Source organism: Cryptomeria japonica, chromosome 5, assembly GCF_030272615.1.
Source record: "Cryptomeria japonica chromosome 5, Sugi_1.0, whole genome shotgun sequence".
Lineage (NCBI taxonomy): Eukaryota > Viridiplantae > Streptophyta > Pinopsida > Cupressales > Cupressaceae > Cryptomeria > Cryptomeria japonica.
The window spans coordinates 25,744,072-25,754,731 of record NC_081409.1 but is presented as its reverse complement, the minus strand read 5'-3'; the positions used below and the strand labels follow the sequence as shown (position 1 = coordinate 25,754,731).

Genomic DNA, 10,660 nt, shown 5'->3' with positions numbered 1-10,660 from the left:
CTGGTTTTCTGTTTTTTAGAACGTTTTCTACGTTGGTGTTTTGTTATCCTTTTAGCATTTATTAGTGATTTGACGTCGATGTAGATATATTATATTATTTATATATTTTAAAAGGTATAATTTAATTGGCCTTTAACTAAAGCAGCTGCTGATGTTGGAATTGCATTTGAAAAGTTTATATATTATGTTGGAATTGCATTTGAAAAGTTTATATATTAACTAGCACTTACACTAAAATTAGGTTTAATGGTTATGGCCATAGCAAGCATTGAAAAAAATTATATATTAACTTGTATTTACATTAAAATTAGGTGTAATGGTTAAATGAATAGTAAAATATATTTTGAGTATTCTTAATTCTAATAATTATAATATTTAAAATGTTAAATCAAAATAATTAGAAAAGTAAATAATTGTAAAATTTTAAAAATATATATAATATTATTAATATTAATTTTTTTAAATTACAATCTTTAATTGTATTTAAAAATTTATGTATAATTTTATTAGTTTTACAAGTGTATTTCATAAATAATTTTAAAATCTATGAAGAAAAATTAGATACCTAAAATAAGTGTAAATTTTTTTTGATTAATAGCAATCATTTCTATTAATAAAGATAAAGTACATTGTTCACAAAAAAAGGTAGGGGGATACAAGATCACCCCTCAAGCAACGCCCGAATAAGCAAAAAACATAATACCACGAGCTGAGCTCGAAGAAAAAAACACATAAAATAATCGCTTAAGCGACTAAAGCAGTGGTCGATGGAAGTGGATATTTGTCATCCTTAAGACCCCATATATCAAAGGGGTCAAGGTTATCATCCGGAAGGGACCCACCTTCTTCAGTACCAGCCTCCTCTTTTTCCTTGTACTGATTTGCCCAAGAGGTCAAGATTGCCAAAACCAAACACGGAAAGCATTTAGAAGAACTAGGCCATCTGTTGTCACCACCAGAATTTGGCCAACCACTGCACCACCTAAAGCTAGCCACCCACTAGCACCACCATTGATCAGGTCTACACCCCCCCGAACCCCACCTGGAAGAAAAACCCCCACATAGTGCAGAGGCGGAGCGCTACCTGTTGAAAGCACTACCATCACAAAAACTGGCAGTGAGGAGCGTGAGATTGCAGGCTCTGAGAATGGCAAGCGAAGGAGCTATGTGCACGTCAGTAACCACAGGGCGAAGACCAATCACAAGAGGCTGAAGGCCCAGCAAATTTACTAGTGGAAAGATCTAGAGGCACTCTGGCAACTATACATGGGGAATTTCCCCAATGATCCAAAAGGGTCTGAAGGTGGACCACCTCCAACACAACTTTCTTAGCTTGCAATTGAATCTAAAGCATGGCATTGTTACATATACAGGCTTTAGTAGAAAGTAAAACACGAGTATCAATAGAGTTGTGAGAAAACAAGACAACATTCCTATCTTTTCAAATTGTGAAGAGGATTTCCAACTTGAAAGTATGCCAAATTTGGGAAAATTTGAAAGGGATGCAAGGCAAATCCCCCAAAAGGACCATATGCCAAGAAAAGGGGTTTGGTTGAAAGGGTTGAAAGAAGTCATGAATCCAAATTCACAAGTTCTGAGCATGGTGACAAAACCAAAAGAGGTGAAAGAAGGTTTTAGGCTAACAACAAAAAGAGCAACACAACTCTAGGATACCCATATGCCCCAAACGAGAACCCAGAGCCAAGCCTTGGAAAAGAATACACCAAGAAAAATGAGCAAGCTTGGGTTCAAGGATAGCAAACCAAATATTATGGAATTTGTGACTTCAGATCATCTGGGAAGACTATAAATGCCATCAAAGATTCAAAATTGGCACCATAGGCAAGTGCGGAGAGAGCCAACAGTAGCCCATCTGGGGTTTGTAACTACAAAAGGTAGTATTGGGAAAACAAAGCCAATCTTTCCACCAAGGTTTCATAGAATAAATACCCAACTTGTGTAGCATATTCAAAGGCAAAGAAGAGATGATGGAATCAAATGTCTGTTGATCTAGTCAGCCAAGCTAGAACTGATTTCACATATCCTCCCATGATCAAAGACTCATAGTAGCTCTAGAATAAAAGTCTCAAGGAGTACAAATGCCACACTTATGAAAGTGTAGAGCACAAACTCCAAGCACCCAGGCCAAGGGGAGCCCCTAAATTTGAATGAGTGAAGACCACCAAATGTTGTGTTTGTTGAATGTGAGACCATCTCTAAAACCATATCCATCCCCAAAAAACCAAGGTTTGACGGCTTCCCAAGCATGCCAAATGCTTTTAGCCACAAAATTACCTATTATCTTAACAACATCCTTCATTGTGAGAAGGGAACTTGAAAACCAATCCTCTTCCAAAAAGGTTTGTTGGTAGGGAACCCTGAAGAAATGCAATGCAAGAGAAGAATCTTCCAAGCTTCATTGCTAGAGATGGCATGTACAATCCATTTGAGACATAGAGCAAGACCTTATCTATGAGTAGAAAGAAGCCCAAGACCATCGAACTCCCAAGGGAGGCAACAAAACTCCTAGGCCTCTTTATGAAAGCCCATTGAACACACCACGGGATTGAGAGGGGAGGTGAATTAGTCCTCATTGATTCCTTCTTAATTCTTTTCAAAACTATAAAACTCTCAATCTTCTACCATAATTGCAAAGAATGAAAGCACAAAGCACATTCAACACATGAAAACCAGATTCATGTAGAAAACCCTATAAGGGAAAAACCAAAGTGAGAATCACATTCACAATATAATAAAAGTGATTACAAGGTTTTATGCTCACTGCCAAGGAGCAATATGCACCTGATGGATTTGCAATACTAAGGTGCACAACCTTAGGGAAAGATACAAAGAGACTTCCAAAACTAAGATGCGATATCTTAGAGCAAGATACATAAGTCTACTAATAGACCCACTATCCACCGACAAACAAGAGAAATAGATAAAACTGAAATGAGTAAGATCTCCTAATCATGAAATTGACCTTGAATGTAGGTGTCAAGAAAACAATATCATGGCAAGCACATCTGATCACAAATATTGTCTTTGATCACTATCACTATAAAGATATAACTATCAAGGCGATTCTCAACTGACTTTCGAACATCACCAACACAAAATTTATTTGAATATTTTTTTCATCCACTTCACAATGATTCACACTCATTCCATACCTCAACACATACAACCATACATTCTTCTATACAAAGTTCTTCATCAAAACCCTCAATTAGGTCGACCAAGATAGAATAAGCAATATTACAAAAATTAGATCATTTGAACCTAAAACAATCACATTGGTCATCTCCAAGAGATATAGGGGACCCAAATACATCATAAAACATTCATTCAAGAATATTATAATGAACCACACACACTACCATAATCTCCAAGATCGGTGCCAAATGAAACATGTAGAAAGATGAAAAAACACATCGACCAATTGGCCCAAAAACATCTTTCAACGTGTAAGGAACACAATCCTTAAACTAAATCTCAAAATTAAATAATTACTCATAATTACAAAAATATAAAAATGAAAGATAATATCTCAATGTACACAATTAATGTCAATACATCTCAATTAAGTAGTGCTTAATCTAGGTGCAAGCACATGTATAAGATGAATAATAATTACACCATAGGCCCTCGTGCCCAAGAGATAACTCAATACGAGAACATTATACAATGTACAAGCATGTACGGAGAATAATAAAAAATATGAAAAGTAATTATATGCCTCTGAGTACCATCGATCGCATTTGTCATTCGTAGCTCGAGAGATGAGAACATGGCTTGGGCGCTTTTTTGCCCAACCATGAAGCTTACGCTTCCCTGAAATATTTCATAACATGAAAGAAACCCATCCCTACATGAAATGCCTAGCTACCTGGAAACAATAGGCAGGAGGGAAACCCGATGCAACTTGATATTCCTACATGCATTTGTTTGTATGAAATGCAAAGTCCTACTATCAAGATATGATAGAGAAATATACATTAATCAATTTTTCTAGGCGAATTCATCTATTTCAATGAATAAATGACTTTGGCCAAAGTGCTTTAATATTTTGAGCATGATCTTGAAAAGAGGATTGGCCTTCTTTGTTAAATTCCATATTTGGCACCCATGCCCAGAAGCATAAACTCGTAACTCACAAAGAAAAAGAAATCTTATCTCCTTAAAGGGAACACTCAAGAAAACATGTATTTTGAATATATTCATTTGTTCAATAATGATACAATTAAAAAACATGCATGTGATAGAGAGTTATCTATCCTTTTGATGGGATTATAAATCTACATGCATCCTTTTTCCCATTGTGAATCATGCACAATTTCTCTGTTAGGTCCCGGAGACAACTGAGAGTGGGGGGGTGAATCAATTGTCCAATAAATTCAACCAAAATTAACTTAACCAAAACTTAATGCTTAATACCGATAATCCAAACTTTATGCTGGTAGACAGTTTTATTAGTTAATTGTAGTACCGGTAAAGATTAATGCATGAAACAGAAAGACAACAACACCCACAACACATAACACAAATATTTGTACGTGGAAACCCTGTAAGGGGAAAAACCATGGTGGGAAGCCTTACCCACAATCAAATGATACTACTACAGATAGTATGTGTGTACAATATGGATTCTGCACATGTAGAAAGGCTAGCTACCTAGAGCTCACTACTCAATCACAAAATGAGAGTCACACTGATTACAATTGGATGGTTAAATCCAATGACAATGTATTGCATAAAATAGCATCTTCATATGTTGGATTCAGTACCGGTTTAGTTCTGATTGCCTTCACAAAAACCTTCCTTCAACCTTCAAATGATGTCTGCGTGTATAGCTCTGCTTATTTTCGCATATACCTTATTACAATTCCTTTTCCCAATCGCATATCAATCTCACAAATGAGATCTTACATTTATACCATAACCTAAGACCAATTGAATAGGTCGGCTCACTAAAAGATATTACAATAAAATCAATTACAAATAATCAATATCCGATGCATGATGTCGGCTCAAATGCATTTATAATAATAACAAATCATCTCCATAACGTGTCGTGCTGATCTGGAATAGATATGCCTGCCAGTGCATATCCTGGACCTATTTGTCGGTAACAACAAATATGCAAACCTGAATGTACCAATGAACAAATCACCAAGACAAAGTGTCCAAACGATGTCTTCGACATAACCAAGTAGTCTTCAAGTGATTCCAAGTGTCGGTGAACAATATATCCTATCGATGAACCAAATACAGGTGACTGTGCATAAGTCACTTGCTTTCCAGTGAACATAACCAAATCTCCAAGTACTGATAAGTGTTGACAAGTGATGACAGGTGTGACATCAATGACAAAACCATATCAACATATCCAAAATACCAATATTCTTAAAATGAACACCTCTTTTCATGCACAAGAGGATAAACTCAACTATCCATCTTTCATGCTTTTAAGGCATCTGCATGGTTGTATGCATTTAATCATCTATAAGAATAGCTTAATTTATCCATCCCTATATACATATGTCAATCAATCTCATTAATACATGCATGTTAATTTTTATACCTATTGAAAAAAAATTCAACTATAAAGCAACAAAACTAGTATGTGTCAAACAACATGTGTTCATATACATATTTATGGTTACGTGTATATATTTCACCTAAAATAAAAGAAGAGAAAGTATTCCACGTCTCTTTATGCTCTTATCTACAATAAATAATCCATTTTTTCAAGTAAGCTTGGTTTATAAAATATAGTCACATAAATCTGAAAATAAAAGTCTACGAGATTATTTTTCCATTCATTGTATATAATTGTAAATTTATAAAGAATCGTGTATTGCATTATCCTTCATGATGCTTGAAGCATCAAAGGTTCTTGGTTTCATTTATGCACACATTTGTATATACTCTTGTATATACATATGTATATACATAAATTTGAGAAAAATAAAAACTAACGAATATCTACCCATAATTTTAGTTTTCATATTTCAAACCATATTTCCACTCCAAAATGAAATAAATTCAAGAAAATAATAAGAAACAAGGGGGAAATTAACTCTTACTGATTTAATATTTGCTCTAAGAGTGCTTGGAAATGATGTTTCAACTCCTCTATAAACCCCCAAACAACTAGAAAATAAATCCCCAAAGCTGAAAACTAATAATCCAAATAAAAACCCTTCAAGAATGCTTAACTATCTAATGTAAATAAACTCTAGAGAGTGTTGGAAATCTTAGATATAACACTGATGTAAAATTCTCAATCTATCCTTCTAAACCCAATAAAAAAACTCTATCTAAAATAGTGGTTTTGCTATGTAAAAGAAATTTGATTATTTTATATATTGTCATGCCCAAAATCTACTCTCCTTCTCTAGTTTAAAAACATATGAGACACTGATAGTAAACCCCCAAATGAAATATTGGTTGGATGCATGCATGGGAGTTGATCTCTCATAAAGAAAGTGTTGATTCTTTTTCTTTTTCACACCTTAAGTGCTTCTCACACTTAAAATGTTGTTCTCTCGCACTTAAAATAGTTCTCTTCGCACTTTAATTGTTGCTCACACTTAAAATACTTCTCTTCACACTTTAACTCTTGCTCAAACTTAAAAAAATTATTTCCTCATACTTAAAATGGTGTTCATGCACCAACCAAAAAGCCTAAAACTTTCATATGATGCCATATTAAAAAAATAACTTGCATTCAATGAACATTCATTCATTTTTAAGAAAAAACTGCTTAAATCTTTTGTATCAACGAACTTTATATATATATATATAAAATAACCAATACTTTTCGAAGTCAATTCATATTGACTTATTAACCAAACTAAACTTAAAACATCTATTCTCAATCTAAAAGAAAAAAGAGTATCCTTTACTTATCAAGGAAATATAATATTCTACTAAAAAATAGCCGTCCTTAAGCCTTCCTTTTACCTTTTTTATTATCTTTATAGCTTGCTTTTAAAATATACCTTTAATTTTATAAGAAATTACAAGCTATTATATATATTAAGTTTAGTTTATTAAAATGAAAATTATTATTTTTATAATAAAATATTTATTTAGTAAAAAAAATTTTTTTTTTAATAATAAATAAAAATCATTTTATAAGTGCTTTATAATATATTCTTAAATGAAAAGAGTGTATTTAAAATATACTTTTAAACAAAGAATCTTATTATAAAATAATAAAATTTGTTTCATCTAATATTTAATATATATTTTCAATAAGTAAAAGTAAATATATACACATTTTTTATTTCAATTTTCCAACTTTATGGAGAATTTTAAGATTATAAGTATTTGATTTCATACATAACAATAAAATTAATGCATAAAAGTAACAATTTTGTAATCATGTGAAATTATGATGTATTCTAAAGGTGGCAATTTAATTTTTTCTACCATATCATTTCAAAACAAAACATAATGTAAAGAAAGCATCTTCATAAATATCATTTGCATTCTACATTCAAACTACACATCAAGATTACCAAGAATGCAAACTGCCATGAATGCAAAACTTAAAAGCATTCCAAATGCAATTATGAATATACTACGTGAGTGTGTGCAAGAACATCGAGTTCCATCATGCATAATCTTACCAAGTGGCTAGGGCACTTCTACCTCAACCAAGTTCTTGTCTTCAACATGTACCTGCACTAACTTGCACTCAAATTTGCATCAACGGATCAATACCATAAACCATATTCAAAGCATGTGTAATATATTAAGCTCATAATCATAATTAATTTCAATTTTATTTCCATGCATTTGAATTTAACCATCTAATTTTACCAATCACAATCATGTTAAAATTCTAAACAACATGAATTGTGTTTAATAGTCTATCAATTATACTAATAATAATGTAAGCATAGGATCAAGATGTGACATAATGAAAATTAATAAGTGTGGATCACCATATGCCATGATGAGATCCATATCAACTATCTAACTCATCCTCCAAAGCATATTTGAACCAATATTTGAACCAAAAGAGCATAATCCGAACAAGATAGATCAACCAGAACAACTAAGACTCAACATAGCAGATCATGTAAAGCACATACCAACATAACTAACTTGTGGATCAAAACCAACACTTGAAAGTTGAACTAGAATATTGCACAAACCAAATGAACATGTCCTCCAAACTGCAACCCTTGGATCCACTTATTTGAAAGCCACCGTTCAATTTTTGGACCAAACTAACAAGCAGTCTTACTGTCAAAAAACAACAACAACTAACCTCATCATCTAAGCAATTAGCGGACCTGCACACCTGATAGTACATCATTCTATCCAAATTCGCACATCATGATCTTCATAATCTATAAGAATGTAGATCATTCTTCCATTGGAGCATTAAATAATCTTTCCTACATATGGATAATTCTTCTATTGAAACCTTAAAAAAAAGACATATGTATGCACAACATCTTCTCCAAACAACACGACAACATCTAAACACACATCACCAGACCATATATTCTATTGAATATCTACAACTTTCATCAACTGTTGTCCAACACAGTACTAGATCATGTTCGGGCCTCATCCAAACAAACAACTCACACAAGTTTGGCACCAATGACAACACATCATAACTCAAGTTTCAAACAATATCCCCCTTTGTCAACCACCAATACCAGAAATCTCTCCCCATTTGACATCAAGGTCAAGGAGCAATTTCTAACTTCTCGTCTTAGCAACACTCCCCCTATTAGAGACAATTGTAATACCAAAAAAGAAAAAGAAAAAAAAAATTCATCCATTACTGCTCCTCCTGAGAGCAACCATTATGTTGGTCTAAGAGACAAAAGATAAACCTTCAATCTCCCCCTCGAAAGATGCACCACCTTATTTAATTTAGTTAGAAAAGGGAGGGGTAATAACCCCTAACTTCTATCTTAGGTATACAAAGCTATTTTTTGTTAAGGCTTGTAACGTCATAAATTGTACGCACTTGCTAAAGCAGTACAATTTAACACCTAGTTTAGCACCCGCCTTGGCGCAGTTGCATTTTGCATTGCATTTCCCCTTTAGCACTTAATTAATCAAATTAATTAGGTCTAAAGGTTCTATTTCATCATCTTCCACATCACAAAGTCGGGCCCTTTCATTAAAGTGTGCCCCTTTCATTTTATTCCTCCAATACATCACTTAATCAAAAACCCTAATTAGGCCCTATTCTGAGCTTGGGGGCTTGATTTCGGGGGTCAAAACATCTCGAAATCACCTGTAACTTCGGGATTCTCTCTAAAATCATCATATCTGACGGCCCTGAAAATTTGGTGAAAAGTTGTTGGGACCGTGGCGCCCGGAGTGCACACGGTCCCGGACATTTTTCCCGAAATTTTAGGAGCGCGATCCAATCATAAAATAAAGCTTAACCCCAAGAAATTGGCGGGATATTCAATCTCTAGGTCGGCCAAAAGACGAAATTGCGACCTAGGGTTTCATACATAAGAGCTCTCTTTCTTCATTTGAAAGGATCGGATTTTTGTTTCCAGGGACCTCATATGCAGCGAAAGAGCAGATCTTTGAAGACTTCAACATCTTACAACATCCCTCTATCAAGCATTTATCAATTCCATTCATCCATTTAGGGCTTGGAAGACATTGAAGAACAATAGGAGATTACCGACTGAAGATTGGCTTGTACCTCTCCCTTGAGGGTTGGGTATGATTTCATGTTGTTTTCATGTCTTTGCATAAAGCTTCAATATATCCTTCATTCATGCTTTAGATCACTTTGCATCTTGATTTAGAGCATTTACATTATCATTTACAAGCAATTAGGGTTTACTTTCTAGGTTGCTCTAGTTTGCTTTCTTGCATTTTAGGACCTTGCACACACACTAGGTCTGCACACACAATATATTTTACAAAACAACTTGGCTATTCGTGGAGGTGGAAATCACCAAAGCGGGGGTTTGACTAAGGCAAAACCCTATATAGCTGCCCATACCCCCTTTTTCAGATATAAGTGCAGGTTTCGGGACTCAGACGACGCCGCAGGATACAGATCCGGAGAGAACAGGTCGAGATAGCACTCTGTATCAAATTGCAGAGAAGAAGACTGGGACAGGGCGCTGGGCGCCCTGGTCCTGCCAGGACAGGGGCGCTGGGCACCCTGGTCCCTGGGACAGAGGCGCTGGGCACCCTGGTCCTCCAGACAGACAGCTTCCCGACAGTGTTTCAGAGTGCAGAATGACAGTTTCCAGTGCAGTTTTCAGGACAGTGGCGCCCGCGCCCCCGTCCCGCACATTTTCAGTCCGATTTTGACTCCGGGTACACATCTGCATTCTTATTTCATCCTTGTATTTACAGCTTTCCATTGTTTAAGTTCAATTCTGTAATCTTGTTGTTAGCTCATACTTGCATTTTAGGGTTAGGAATTGAACTTGCATAATCTTACCTTTCAATTACAACAAAGGAATAGAAACCCTAATAGGTAGCCCGTGGCTCTCTCTTTCACAAAAAGAAGTAGCCAATTGTGCGATACCTCTAGGCTCTTTAGTATTCCGTAGTGTGTGACAAGAGGTAGGATTAGGGCATGATAACCTAGTCTCGTTTTTTCCCCCACACATTTTGGTGAACCCGACGTGAAACTATCATT

General features: G+C 34.8%; 1 long non-coding RNA gene across 1 annotated transcript; it reads right to left on the bottom strand.

The window, feature by feature from the left end:
* Positions 1 to 4,442: 4,442 nt before the first annotated feature.
* On the bottom strand, positions 4,443 to 6,499 carry LOC131033663 (uncharacterized). Its single transcript, XR_009103645.2, has 2 exons — positions 6,090 to 6,499; positions 4,443 to 5,531 (listed from the first exon to the last, which is right to left on the bottom strand). It is a non-coding gene; the product is annotated as an uncharacterized LOC131033663 (long non-coding RNA).
* Between the last annotated feature and the right edge of the window lie 4,161 nt (positions 6,500 to 10,660).